This window comes from Stomoxys calcitrans, chromosome 1, assembly GCF_963082655.1.
Source record: "Stomoxys calcitrans chromosome 1, idStoCalc2.1, whole genome shotgun sequence".
In the NCBI taxonomy this organism is placed as follows: domain Eukaryota; kingdom Metazoa; phylum Arthropoda; class Insecta; order Diptera; family Muscidae; genus Stomoxys; species Stomoxys calcitrans.
This window is the reverse complement of record NC_081552.1, coordinates 258,802,134-258,807,507: the sequence shown is the minus strand read 5'-3', so window position 1 is coordinate 258,807,507 and position 5,374 is coordinate 258,802,134.

The following is a 5,374-nucleotide window of genomic DNA, read 5'->3' as shown; positions in this document are numbered from 1 at the left end:
CCCCTTCCAATACCGAAAAATTATATATCCCATGTTTCCTTCCAGACCAACCTACACAATATACGAAGATTTCGAGAAAATCGGTTTTCCCGTTTCTCAGTCTATACGGAACAAACAAACCGAGTCCCTTAGATCTGTGATTGGCTAATGTGCCCATTTTGGGTGTTTTTATGAGGGTTGGGTGACCCCCTATACTTCCACATTAATTTGTATGCCAGATTCGTTATCTACTCCCCTCCCCTTTGATTTGATACCCATATTGTCCTTATCGGTCCACTCTTGATTTTGGGTGGGGTAATGGTGGAGGGCCCGCCCCCTTCCGTTTTCAATAAATTCTAAAGCCTATTCCTACTTCCTGACCATATTTGTAATCTACTCCCGAGTACCTTTCATTTGAGTCCCATATTGTCATGATTGTCAAATAAACCTATTTTAAGGGGTCTTGGGGCTGGGGCGTCCCCCCAGGTACTTGGACCCAACTTTTATTATAAAAATCGTACTCTACTCTTGAATACCTTTCATTTGAATCCCATATTGTCCCGATTAGACCCCATTTGTTTTTGGGTAGTACTTTTAGGGTAAGGGGGAGGGTCCGATCCCCCTTCCGAACAACCTTCCAGACCAACCTACACAATCTGTGAACATTTCAAGGTAATCAGTTCAGCCGTTTGTGAGTCTATACGGAACAAACAAACACAAATTGATCTCGGAAGAAATGCCCAACTTTCTTTCTTTAAAAGTTTCTGGCATTTTCGTTTTCTGACTCAATCAACCATTGACCACAGTGCATGGCAATGGCTGAGTATCCTTACATTTTGATAATTTCTTTCACATTTCTTATGAATTCCTTCATGCGCCCATAAACGGTTTGTAACGATACGACAACGAGGACGACGATGGCGACGACGACAAGATTTTCGCTTGGCAATGTTCGAAAATTATAGCACAATCACTTAAACTCACGATCGAAGCGAGCAAAATATGATTGCTAAGCGGCTACTGGTGGAGCTGCCCCAGCGATAGCACCACCAAACAACGAACATTGAAACAACGACACTGTCGTCGTCAGCTACAACAAACAATCAAAACAAATCGAAAACTGTTCAAGCAACGGCTACTGAACAATACCACTGCGGTCCGTCGGTTCGTCCGTCTGTAGGTCTGTCTTGTGGCAGAGGCTGCTTTACCACGCTCCACAACGTCTGAACGTGGCACGACAAAGAATGAAAGCGATTTTTGTTTTGTTGCTGTTCAATGGGCATCCTTTTGTTGTCATGTGATACCCCATATTCACAGGATGCCTGAACATATTGCACAGTGCAAGCAAAATGAGAGAAAATAAATCAAATTTGCTTTGCCACACCACTTCACGTATTCCGTGATCGCCCTGCAGGACCGCCTGCAGGACCGTATTATGGTCAGGCAGTCTGGGTTCTCAATGTAAACCCCCAGGCCCACTCTGTCCTCTAACTTTGATCCATCCGTGTTACATAGTCTTCCAGATGGCAACACTAGGGTTCCGTCAAGCCAAGACTATGCCGATGGCAGCAGTGCCGCGCACTCGACTTCAAGGTTCATCTCAGCTATGCGATCAGAAACATTTTCCCTTCCTTCCAGGTTTCCCATCGTCGCCTCGATTATACTGCGATGGTATGAGCAGCTGCCATCCTCAATCCATTCTCCCATCGCCTTAAGTCTCATAGCCGCAGTGGCTGCCTCACACTTAATCTGTATGTCAATGGGTCGCATATCTAGAATAGTCTCCAGTGCCCTAGTGGGCGTGGTCCTCATAGCTCCGCCTATGCCAAGAAAACATGTTCTCTGAACCTGTCATATGGTCCTTATGTTGCACTTTTTCTCCATAGCAGTCCACCAAACTGCTGAGGCGTAAGTAAGTATTGGTCTAATCACGCTCCTGTAGAACCAGTTGACTATCCTCGGACTATCCTCGGTGCCCAACATCTGTGAGCCTTCTCAGTACGCTACTGAGTGTGACACTTCCAATTCAGTTTCCTGTCCAAGATCACACCTAAATATTTGACCTTGTCAGATATCGAGATCGTCTTATTGAGGAAACGTGGTGCGTTAAATTGGGCCACCTTCGCCTTCCTCGTGAACAGGCATATTTCAGTCTTCTCTGGGTAAACATTGAGACCTCTGGGGCTAGCCCAGTCATATTCCATATGCAAGACCCTTTCGGCCCTTTTGCATAGCTCGTTCGGTTCCTTACCCCTTAGTACGGAGACTACGGCTTACCCTTAATACGGAGCAGACGGCTTCAAATTCCTCCTTAGTCAACATTCATAATAGGTGGTCCATAGGCTAGGTGCCTCACAAATGTCGCCAGCATCAAGAGATTGTAACCACCTCTGAAGAATTTTCCGATGTTCCTGCCAGGATTCGAATCCAGGCGTTCAGCATCATAGGCGGACATACCTCTGAGTCTCGGTGGCCTCTGACCCCATAAAGTGTATATATTTTTGATCGTCTTAACATTCTAAGTAGATCAAGCGATGTTCGACCATATGTCTGTCCCTTCATCGGGGGAAATCACGACAACTGCCGAACAAAATTTTGCATAGATACTTCTCAAGATGTAGGTCTTTGCTGAAATTTAGGACAGTGAGTTAAGTTAAGCCCCTCGACAATATTCTGCAGTATGGCATAGTTCAGTCAAGATTTGAATATAGCTGCCTTATAGGCCGATCCTCCGATTTAGGGTCTTAGGCCCATAAAAGCCACATTTATTGTCCGATTTAGCTGAAATTTAGGACAGTGAGTTGTGCTAGGCCCGTCGACATCTTTCTTTAATTTGGCTCAGATCGGTCCAGATTTGGATATAGCTGTCATATGGACCAATCTCTCGATTTAAGGTTTTGGGCCCATAAAAGGCGCACTTTTTGTCCGATGTCGCCAAAATTTGGGACACTGAGTTAAGTTAAGCCCCTCGACAATATTCTGCAGTATGGCATAGTTCGGTCCAGATTTGTATATAGCTGTCATAAAGACCGATCCTCCGATTTAGGGTCTTAGGCCAATAAAAGCCACATTTATTATCCGATTTAGCTGAAATTTGGGACAGTGAGTTGTATTAGGCCCGTCGACATCCTTTGTGAATTTGGCATAGATCAGTCCAGATTTGGATATAGCTGCCATATGGACCGTTCTCTCTATTTAAGGTCTTGCGGCCATAAAAGCCTCATTTATTATCTGATTCTGCTGAAATTTGGGACAGTGTGTTATTTTAGGCCCGTCGACATCCTTCGTTAATTTGGCTCCGATCGGTCCAGATTTGAACATAGCTGCCAGATGGGCCAATCTCCCGATTTAAAGGTTTGGGCCAATAAAAGGCGCATTTTTTGTCCGATGTTGCCGAAATTTAGGACAGTGAGTTAAGTTAAGCCCCTCGACAATATTCTGCAGTATGGCATAGATGGGTCTAGATTTGTTTATAGCATACAAACCGATCCTGCGATATAGGGTCTTAGGCCCATAAAAGATACATTTATTATCCGATTTTGCTGAAATTTGGGACAGTGAGTTATGTTAGGCCCGTGGACATCTTTCTTTAATTTGGCCTAGATCGGTCGAGATTTGGATATAGCTGCCATATAGACTGATTCTCCGATTTAGAATCTTAGGCCCATAAAAGCCTCATTTATTATCCGATTTTGCCGAAATTTGGGATAGTGAGATTTGTTAGGCTCTTCGACATATCTCTGCAACTTGGCTCAAATCGGTCCGGATTTGGTTATATCTGCCATATAGACCGATCTCTCGATGTAAGGTCTTGTGCCCATAAAAGGCGCATTTATTGTCGGTTTATTGAGATCGGTCATATGGCAGATCCAAATCTGGACCGATCTGTGCCAAATTGGCGAAGGATTTCGAAGGGCCTAACACAACTCTTTGTCTCATATTTCAGCAAAATCGGATAATAAATGGGGCTTTTATGGGCCTTATACCCCAAATCGGAGGATCGGTCTATATGGCAGCTATATCCAAATCTGTACCGATCTGAGGCAAATTGACGAAAGATGTCGAAGGTCCTAACACAACTCATCGTCCCAAATTTCAGCAAAATCGGATAATAAATGTGGCTTTTACGGCCCTAAGATCTTAAATCGGAGGATCGGTCTATATGGCAGCTGTATCCAAATCCGAACCGTTCTGAGCCAAACTGACGAAGGATGTCGAGGGGTCTAACGCCACTCACTGTCCCAAATTTTAGCAAAATCAGATAATAAATGTGGCTTTTACGGCCCTCCGACCCTAAATCGGAGAATCGGTCTATATGGCAGCTATATCCAAATCAGGACCGATCTGGGTCAAATTGACGAAGGATGTCGAAGGGCCAAATATAACTCATTGTCCCAATTTTCGACGACATCGTATAATAAATGCGACTTTTATGGGCAAAATACCTTAAATCGAGAGGTCGGTCTATATGGCAGCTATATCCAAATCTGGACCGATCTGGGTCAAATTGACCAAGGATTTCGAGGAGCCTAACTTAACTCACTTTCACGAATTTCAGCTAAATCGGATAAAAAAAGTGGCTTTTAGGGGCCTAAGACCCTAAATCGGAGGATCGGTCCATATGGCAGCTATATCCAAATCTGAACCGATCTAAGCCATATTGACGGAAGTTGTCGAAGGTCCTAAGGCAAGTCACTGTCCCAAATTTCGGTAAAATCGGATAATAAATGTGGCTTTTATGGGCCATAGACCCTAAATCGGCGGATCGGTCTATATGGGGGCTATATCAAGATATAGCCCGATATAGCCCATCTTTGAACTTAACATGCTTATGGACAAAAAAAGCAAAGTTTCAGCTCAATATCTCTATTTTTAAAGACTGTAGCGTGATTTTAACAGTCAGACGGAGAAACGGATAGACGAACGGACATCGATTTTTGCGCTGTTCAAGAATATAGAGGGTGATTTTTTTGAGGTTAGGATTTTCATGCATTAGTATTTGACAGATCACGTGGGATTTCAGACATGGTGTCAAAGAGAAAGATGCTCAGTATGCTTTGACATTTCATCATGAATAGACTTACTAACGAGCAACGCTTGCAAATCATTGAATTTTATTACCAAAATCAGTGTTCGGTTCGAAATGTAAAAAAAAAAATCACCCTTTATATACTTTATAGGATTGGAAATGGATATTTCGATGTGTTGCAAACGGGATGACAAAATGAATATACCCCCATCCTTCGGTGGTGGGTATAAAAAGTTTAAAAAAAGTATATTTGATTAAAGTTCATTCTAAGTTTTATTAAAAAAGCATTTTTTTTCTTTTAAAAAATCCGCAATTACTTTTTGGGCAACCCAATATATCTAAAAATAAACCGATTTGAACCGTTTT